Consider the following 9449-nt stretch of genomic DNA (forward strand, 5'->3'; position numbering starts at 1 on the left):
TGTAGGTAGGAGGTATATAGTGGCGGTTTAAGTAAGAACCGACGTGATAACATAAGCTTTTTATGGCGGTTTCAAATAGGAAACGCCACCATAGGTCAATTGTGGCGGTTCTATTTACAACCGACGTTAAGAATGATGTTAAAAGTTAATACAAAGTGATAATGTTTCGGGATAAGAAACCGCCATAATATGTTTTTGTGTCGGTTTTCTACATCTTCTTCGTCGTTTCCACACTGCCAAAAACTCACAATACCCTCACAATTCTATCCAACAACCGAAAACATCCCTTCCTCACGCTGCCTTCTACAACCCTCCATTTCCTTCTCACGCCGCCCTTGACAACCCTCCCATGGCACTCAATGCTCTCCCTCGATGCGCTAATTGCTCGTCACCTTTGCAATTCATTATTCGCCAGATCTCGCACATACAACACTCGACTCACCATAATCCGTTGCCAGTTTCTTCCTCAACACATACCCTCATCGATTCAGGGCCTCTAGGTACAATTTCCGATCTAGTGTTTTGATTTTTTGTAAAAAATTGGGATGAAATTGATTTTATGCTCTTTTGTCTTTCAATTGAATATTGTTGTTTCAGTTATTTGTTAAAGTTAATGTTGTTCAATTATGAGACATAACAAAGGAAATCTATAAACTATACAGTGTTTGGTTTTATTTCTGGAAAGGGTAGCATCGACCCCAAACTCACCACCACTTGCGTCACCATTCCGGCGGATTTCCCTCACCGACGACCACTCTTATCAAGCCCACGTCCTAACCAGTCTTGACCATTCTCCGACCACCGTCGATCAGACTCGCCACCGTCGACGACGCCCAGGTATTCGCCAACACCACGAATACTGCATACTCTAAACCCTATTTACTTTCAATTCTTTCTTATATTTAATTAATTTTATCTTAATTTGATTTTTGTTTGTACGAAATTTAGGTTTTTTCGTTTGGATTTTAATGGGTGTGCATTGTGCAATTGATTCGTCTCATTTGTTTTGTTTTGTCTCATCATCTGGTTATTAACTTGTTGATAATCAACTCTTGCACATATTCTAATTTTGCTAGTTTATTGTTTGGGTCCCCAATTCTTCATTTCATTATCCCAATTTGTGTATTAGTTTCATTGATGGTCAATCTGTTATTTGGGTTAGTTTTTGGATGAATGATCAATTAGTCTATCTTTCTGCTGAAATTATAGGGTATCCATCGTTTGATGTTTTGATTCACTGCGAATTTCGCACCTTAAGTTTGTCACTTGGTTGAAATAGGGAGCGGGCGTATGTTAGTAGCGTCTGAGATTGCTGTTGTTGATTTAGTAAATTAATGTTGGCAGTGTCAAAATAACCTGTTATTAGGGTACCCAGACTAAATATTGAGTGATTAGTACTTCCAACTTCCAAGTCTTGGATATTTCATTTCTCATAGAGCAGTGTTGACAAAATGCAAGATGGTACTTTATAGTAATATCATCTTACCAATGGTAAACTTGTAGGGTATGTCAGTATTTCTTTGCGTGTTCTGTTCTTTACCTTTATATCTCAGTTTCTTTGAGTGTTCTGTTCTTTATAGGATTGAGTAAGATTTTGCTTGATTGGATATGTTGGTTTGATTGTTATCATGGATTATTCACTTGCACACAAAAATTTCTGAAAACCCTAAATGCATCGGCACCTACCTTTCGCCTTCAGGTTGCCTTTTGACGTTCTTCCTCAAGCCGCAATCGTTCAGGGACACCTTCTGCAGTTTATTATGAGACTCATTTCATGGTACATCTCTCTTCATCTTTTTTCTTTTTAACCATCCACTGATAGATCTTCAATATTGACTCTGATATATTGTACAAAAGTGTGTAATGACTTTCCCCATTTTTCGCTATTTGGGTGTCCATGTATTGATGTTTGATGAATTCAAAGTTATATTGTGTTAAAAAAAAAGAAAACTATTTTATCAATAGTAGGACTACCTTCTCCTTTTTGTTGGTCATTCTAATTTTTGCATCCCAAATCATTTTCTAGATCAAGGCTTATTGTGTTTCTATTCAAATGTGTTGATATATGTATAATGGTATAGTATAATGTTTTGGGAACTGCTGCCGTACTCGTTTAGGTTGATTGAATTTGGTTTTATGGAGGATGGAAGGTAATTAGATTAGATTAATAATCAAAGCACATGAGATTACAGCCCCTTCTTCATCACAGACTCCATCAAAACAATACACAACACATTACATCAAAGCCGTCATTTTTAACAGCCAGGACCTATCCTTACAATGGATATCATTAATGTTCCTGTTCTCTAATCTATCTCCAATGGTATGAACAAAACCACACGAGACTGCTTCCTTGCCTTCCATATACAGTATGCCATAGCCCCAATGAATTTCCTCTCAAGCTTGGACCTATTCCATCCTCGGCTGTAATCTCATGTCACACCGCCGGTTTTGTTCTCAGTTATATGCAACCGTCTTCTTATGCAAATAATATATGTTCATGACTTGCTGTTAGTACAGAGTGTTTTTGTAGTATGTTATCGAACATCATTTTCTTCATTTCAGTTGACAATTGACATATTGGTTTTGATGTTGTCACTTACATCGCCTGGCTTCTTTATTGTGCAGCCAAGTTATCCTCGAATGGCTCGACAACTTTTCAAGCTGGTGATATTTACTTGTCTGATGGGGTTTATCGTAGACAAAGTTCGTATTTTGCATCCATTAACATGAAATGCCGACTAGTTTATTAACTAAGGCGTGTATGTGATTATTTATATACTTGATGTAAAAACATCGACATTATTGTTGTATAGGATAATATGCAAGTTCGTTAGTTGACATTCGTTTGTATGTATTGTTTGTTTATATCGCTATTTAGCTTATCAAATTTATAGGTCAATGTTACCAAAATTTTGGTAGTAAATAATTTTTTTTTTTTAAATATCAGTCTATGGTGGCGGTTCTTAAGTATGAAACGCCACTATTATTTCAACTTTAGTGAAGGTTCATTATTAACAACCGACGTCATAATTACCTTTAGTGGCAGTTCTTTAACAAGAACCGACGTTATATTAACCTGTTGTGGCGGTTTGTGATTCAAAGTTCTTATTAAAATACCTATGATGGCGGTTCTTATCTAACAACCGTCGTTTTATATAAGTCTATAATGGCGGTTTTTTAAGAGTCGCCACCGTATGAGAGCTATAATAGCGGTTGTACAACCGCCGCAAAAGTATATACGACCCCGTGATATACAACGCACCCAAAACCTATAAAAACCGCCATAAAAGGTCATTTTCGACCGCCACTGTAGGGGTTTTTTCTACTAGTGCCCCAAATGTCTTCCGTTGGTACTCAAATTTTAAAGTGGCCGCTTTATTTGACCCGTTGAACTTTCTATGTGATTTCCGGAGAATTTTGTTCCGGGACCCTGAAATCCCGAAAAACTATGTATTATATATACACTTCAATTTGAGCCGTTCGAGAGGTCGTACCGGACCCTGTTTCTTTTTCTCCTTGTTTTAAATCACGCGTCCGAGCTCATTTCAGGAGTTAACCTATTCTATTTCAGCCTCAAATAACGAGCATTAATAGACTTTTCACGATTAACCGAGATTCGAAAAATGCTGGTTTATGGCATACCGGCACCCCCAAATGTCTTCCGTTAGTACTCAAATTTTGCGTCGCCACTTTATCTGGCCCGAGGAACTTTCTATGTGATTTATGGATAATTTTGTTCCAGGACCCTGTAATCCCGAAAAACCGTGTATTATATATACACTTCAATTTGAACCGTTCGAGAGGTCGTACCGGACCCTGTTTCTTTTTCTCCCTGTTTTTCAATCATGAGTTCGAGCTCATTTCAGAAGTTAATCTATTCGATTTCAGCCTCAAATAACGAGCATTAATAGATTTTTCACGATTATCAGAGGTTCGATGAATGCTGGTTTATGGCATACCGGCACCCCCAAATGTCTTCCGTTGGTTCTCAAATTTTGTGTGCCGCTTTATTTGACCCGAGGAGATTCTATGTGATTTACGGAAAATTTTGTTCCGGGACCCTGGAATCCCAAAAAACCGTGTATTATACACTTTGATTTGAGCCGTTCGGGCGGTCGTACCGGACCTGTTTCTTTTTCTCCCTGTTTTTCAATCACGCGTCCGAGCTCATTTCAGGAGTTAACCTATTCGATTTCAGCCTCAAATAACGAGCATTAATAGATTTTTCACGATTATCCGAGGTTCGTTGAATGCTGGTTTATGGCATACCGGCGCTCCCAAATGTCTTCCGTTGGTATTCAAATTTTGCGTGGCCGCTTTATCTGACCCGAGTGACTTTCTATGTGATTTCCGGAGAATTTTGTTCCGCGACCCTGGAATCTCAAAAAACCGTGTATACACTTCAATTTGAGCCGTTCGGGAGGTCGTACCGGACCCTGTTTTTTTTTCTCCCTATTTTTCAATCACGAGTCCGAACTCATTTCAGGAGTTAACCTATTCGAAATAACAATCATTAATAGATTTTTCACGATTATCCGAGGTTCGACGAATGCTGGTTTATGGCATACGACACCCCCAATTGTCTTCCGTTGGTACTCAAATTTTGCGTGGCCGCTTTATCTGACCCAAGGAATTTTCTATGTGATTTCCGAAAAATTTTGTTCCGGGACCCTGGAATCCCGAAAAACCGTGTATTATACCCTTCAATTTGAGCCGTTCGGGAGGTCGTACCGAACCCTGTTTCTTTTTCTCCCTCTTTCTTAATCACGCGTCCGAGCTAATTTCAGGAGTTAACATATTCGATTTCAGCCTCAAATAACGAGCATTAATAGATTTTTCACGATTATCCGAGGTTCGATGAATCTTTGGTTTATGGCATGCCAAGCACCCCAAATGTCTTACGTTGGTACTCAAAATTCGCGCCGCTTTATCTGACCCGAGGAACTTTCTATGTGATTTCCGGTGATTTTTGTTCTGGGACCCGGAATCATGAAAAAGGTGTATTTTATATACACTTCAATTTGTCCGTTCGGGAGGTCGTACTTAAATCAGGACCTCGTTTGTTTTTCTCCTTGTTTTTCAATCACGAGTCCAAGCTCATTTCAAGAGTTAACCTATTCGATTTCAGCCTCAAATAACGAGCATTAATAGATTTTTCACGATTATCCGAGGTTCGACGAATGTTGGTTTATGGCACACCGGCACCCCCAAATATCTTCCATTGGTACTCAAATTTTGCGTAGCCGCTTTATCTGACCCGATGAATTTTCTATGTTATTTCCGGAGAATTTTGTTCCAGGACCCTGGAATCCAGAAAAATCGTGTATTATACATTTTAATTTGAGCCGTTTGGGAGGTCGTACCGGACCTGTTTCTTTTTCTCCCTGTTTTTTAATCACGCGTCCGAGCTCATTTAAGGAGTTAACCTATTCGATTTCAGCCTCAAATAAAGAGTATTAATAGATTTTTCACGATAATCCGAGGTTCGTTGAATGCTGGTTTATGGCATACCGGCACCCCCAAATGTCTTCCGTTGGTACTCAAATTTTGCGTGGCCGCTTTATCTGACCCGAGGAGATTCTATGTGATTTAGGAGAATTTTGTTCCGAGACCCTGTAATCCCGAAAAACCGTGTATTATATACACTTCAATTTGAGCCGTTCGGGAGGTCGTACCGTACCCTGTTTCTTTTTCTCCTTGTTTTAAATCACGCGCCCGAGCTCATTTCAGTAGTTAATCTGTTCGATTTCAGCCTCAAATAACGAGTATTAATAGATTTTTCACGATTATCCGAGGTTCGACGAATGCTGGTTTGTGGCATACCGGCACCCCCAAATGTCTTCCGTTGGTACTCAAACTTTGCGTGGCAGCTTTATTTGACCTGAGGAACTTTCTATGTGATTTCGGAGAATTTTGTTAGGGACCCCGGAATCCCAAAAACCGTGTATTATACACTTTGATTTGAGCCGTTCGGGCGGTCGTCGGACTGTTTTTTTTTCTCCTGTTTTTCAAGCACGCGTCCGAGCTCATTTCAGGAGTTAACCTATTCGATTTCAGCCTCAAATAACGAGCATTAATAGATTTTTCACGATTATCCGAGGTTCGACGAATCCTGGTTTATGGCATACCGGCGCTCCCAAATGTCTTCCGATGGTATTCAAATTTTGCGTGGCCGCTTTATCTGACCCGAGTGACTTTCTATGTGATTTCCGGAGAATTTTGTTCCGCGACCCTGGAATCTCAAAAAACCGTGTATACACTTCAATTTGAGCCGTTCGGGAGGTCGTACCGGACCCTGTTTTTTTTTTCTCAGTATTTTTCAATCACGAGTCCGAACTCATTTCAGGAGTTAACCTATTCGAAATAACAATCATTAATAGATTTTTCACGATTATCCGAGGTTCGACGAATGCTGGTTTATGGCATACGGCACCCCCAATTGTCTTCCGTTGGTACTCAAATTTTGCGTGGCCGCTTTATCTGACCCAAGGAATTTTCTATGTGATTTCCGAAAAATTTTGTTCCGGGACCCTGGAATCCCGAAAAACCGTGTATTATACCCCTCAATTTGAGCCGTTCGGGAGGTCGTACCGGACCCTGTTTCTTTTTCTCCCTCTTCTTAATCACGCGTCCGAGCTAATTTCAGGAGTTAACATATTCGATTTCAGCCTCAAATAACGAGCATTAATAGATTTTTCACGATTATCCGAGGTTCGATGAATGCTGGTTTATGGCATGCCGGCACCCCCAAATGTCTTACGTTGGTACTCAAAATTCGCGCCGCTTTATCTGACCCGAGGAACTTTCTATGTGATTTCCGGTGATTTTTGTTCTGGGACCCTGGAATCATGAAAAAACGTGTATTTTATATACACTTCAATTTGTACCGTTCGGGAGGTCGTACCGGACCCTGTTTGTTTTTCTCCTTGTTTTTCAATCACGAGTCCAAGCTCATTTCAAGAGTTAACCTATTCGATTTCAGCCTCAAATAACGAGCATTAATAGATTTTTCACGATTATCCGAGGTCCGACGAATGTTGGTTTATGGCACACCGGCACCCCCAAATATCTTCCATTGGTACTCAAATTTTGCGTAGCCGCTTTATCTGACCCATTGAATTTTCTATGTTATTTCCGGAGAATTTTGTTCCAGGACCCTGGAATCCAGAAAAATCGTGTATTATACATTTTAATTTGAGCCGTTTGGGAGGTCGTACCGGACCTGTTTCTTTTTCTCCCTGTTTTTTAATCACGCGTCCGAGCTCATTTAAGGAGTTAACCTATTCGATTTCAGCCTCAAATAAAGAGTATTAATAGATTTTTCACGATAATCCGAGGTTCGTTGAATGCTGGTTTATGGCATACCGGCACCCCCAAATATCTTCCGTTGCTACTCAAATTTTTCGTGGCCGCTTTATCTGACCCGAGGAACTTTCTATGTGATTTCCGGAGAATTTTGTTCCGGGACCCTGGAATCCCAAAAAACCGTGTATTATACACTTTGATTTGAGCCGTTCGGGCGGTCGTACCGGACCTGTTTTTTTTCTCCCTGTTTTTCAATCACGCGTCCGAGCTCATTTCAGGAGTTAACCTATTCGATTTCAGCCTCAAATAACGAGCATTAATAGATTTTTCACGATTATCCGAGGTTCGACGAATCCTGGTTTATGGCATACCGGCGCTCCCAAATGTCTTCCGATGGTATTCAAATTTTGCGTGGCCGCTTTATCTGACCCGAGTGACTTTCTATGTGATTTCCGGAGAATTTTGTTCCGCGACCCTGGAATCTCAAAAAACCGTGTATACACTTCAATTTGAGCCGTTCGGGAGGTCGTACCGGACCCTGTTTTTTTTTCTCCCTATTTTTCAATCACGAGTCCGAACTCATTTCAGGAGTTAACCTATTCGAAATAACAATCATTAATAGATTTTTCACGATTATCCGAGGTTCGACGAATGCTGGTTTATGGCATACGGCACCCCCAATTGTCTTCCGTTGGTACTCAAATTTTGCGTGGCCGCTTTATCTGACCCAAGGAATTTTCTATGTGATTTCCGAAAAATTTTGTTCCGGGACCCTAGAATCCCGAAAAACCGTGTATTATACCCCTCAATTTGAGCCGTTCGGGAGGTCGTACCGGACCCTGTTTCTTTTTCTCCCTCTTCTTAATCACGCGTCCGAGCTAATTTCAGGAGTTAACATATTCGATTTCAGCCTCAAATAACGAGCATTAATAGATTTTTCACGATTATCCGAGGTTCGATGAATGCTGGTTTATGGCATGCCGGCACCCCCAAATGTCTTACGTTGGTACTCAAAATTCGCGCCGCTTTATCTGACCCGAGGAACTTTCTATGTGATTTCCGGTGATTTTTGTTCTGGGACCCTGGAATCATGAAAAAACGTGTATTTTATATACACTTCAATTTGTACCGTTCGGGAGGTCATACCGGACCCTGTTTGTTTTTCTCCTTGTTTTTCAATCACGAGTCCAAGCTCATTTCAAGAGTTAACCTATTCGATTTCAGCCTCAAATAACGAGCATTAATAGATTTTTCACGATTATCCGAGGTTCGACGAATGTTGGTTTATGGCACACCGGCACCCCCAAATATCTTCCATTGGTACTCAAATTTTGCGTAGCCGCTTTATCTGACCCGATGAATTTTCTATGTTATTTCCGGAGAATTTTGTTCCAGGACCCTGGAATCCAGAAAAATCGTGTATTATACATTTTAATTTGAGCCGTTTGGGAGGTCGTACCGGACCTGTTTCTTTTTCTCCCTGTTTTTTAATCACGCGTCCGAGCTCATTTAAGGAGTTAACCTATTCGATTTCAGCCTCAAATAAAGAGTATTAATAGATTTTTCACGATAATCCGAGGTTCGTTGAATGCTGGTTTATGGCATACCGGCACCCCCAAATGTCTTCCGTTGGTACTCAAATTTTGCGTGGCCGCTTTATCTGACCCGAGGAGATTCTATGTGATTTCCGGAGAATTTTGTTCCGAGACCCTGTAATCCCGAAAAACCGTGTATTATATACACTTCAATTTGAGCCGTTCGGGAGGTCGTACCGTACCCTGTTTCTTTTTCTCCTTGTTTTAAATCACGCGCCCGAGCTCATTTTGATAGTTAATGCATTCGATTTCACCTCAAATAACGAGTATTAATAGATTTTTCACGATTATCCGAGGTTCGACGAATTTGGTTTGTGGCATACCGGCACCCCAAATGTCTTCCGTTGGTGCTCAAACTTTGCGTGGCGACTTTATTTGACACTGAGGAACTTTCTATGTGATTTCCGGAGAATTTTGTTCCGGGACCACGGAATCCAGAAAAACCGTGTATTATACACTTTGATTTGAGCCGTTCGGTCGTCGACGGACTGTTTTTTTTTCTCCCTGTTTTTCAATCACGCGTCCGAGCTCATTTCAGGAGTTAAC

General features: G+C 40.5%; 1 long non-coding RNA gene across 1 annotated transcript; it reads left to right on the plus strand.

The window, feature by feature from the left end:
* Positions 1-216: 216 nt before the first annotated feature.
* LOC141615405 (uncharacterized) lies at positions 217-2921 on the plus strand. Its single transcript, XR_012529840.1, has 4 exons — positions 217-500; positions 663-837; positions 1700-1777; positions 2629-2921. It is a non-coding gene; the product is annotated as an uncharacterized LOC141615405 (long non-coding RNA).
* The last annotated feature ends 6528 nt before the right edge of the window (positions 2922-9449 follow it).

The sequence above is a fragment of the Silene latifolia genome, chromosome 11 (assembly GCF_048544455.1).
Source record: "Silene latifolia isolate original U9 population chromosome 11, ASM4854445v1, whole genome shotgun sequence".
NCBI classification, from domain to species: Eukaryota; Viridiplantae; Streptophyta; class Magnoliopsida; order Caryophyllales; family Caryophyllaceae; genus Silene; species Silene latifolia.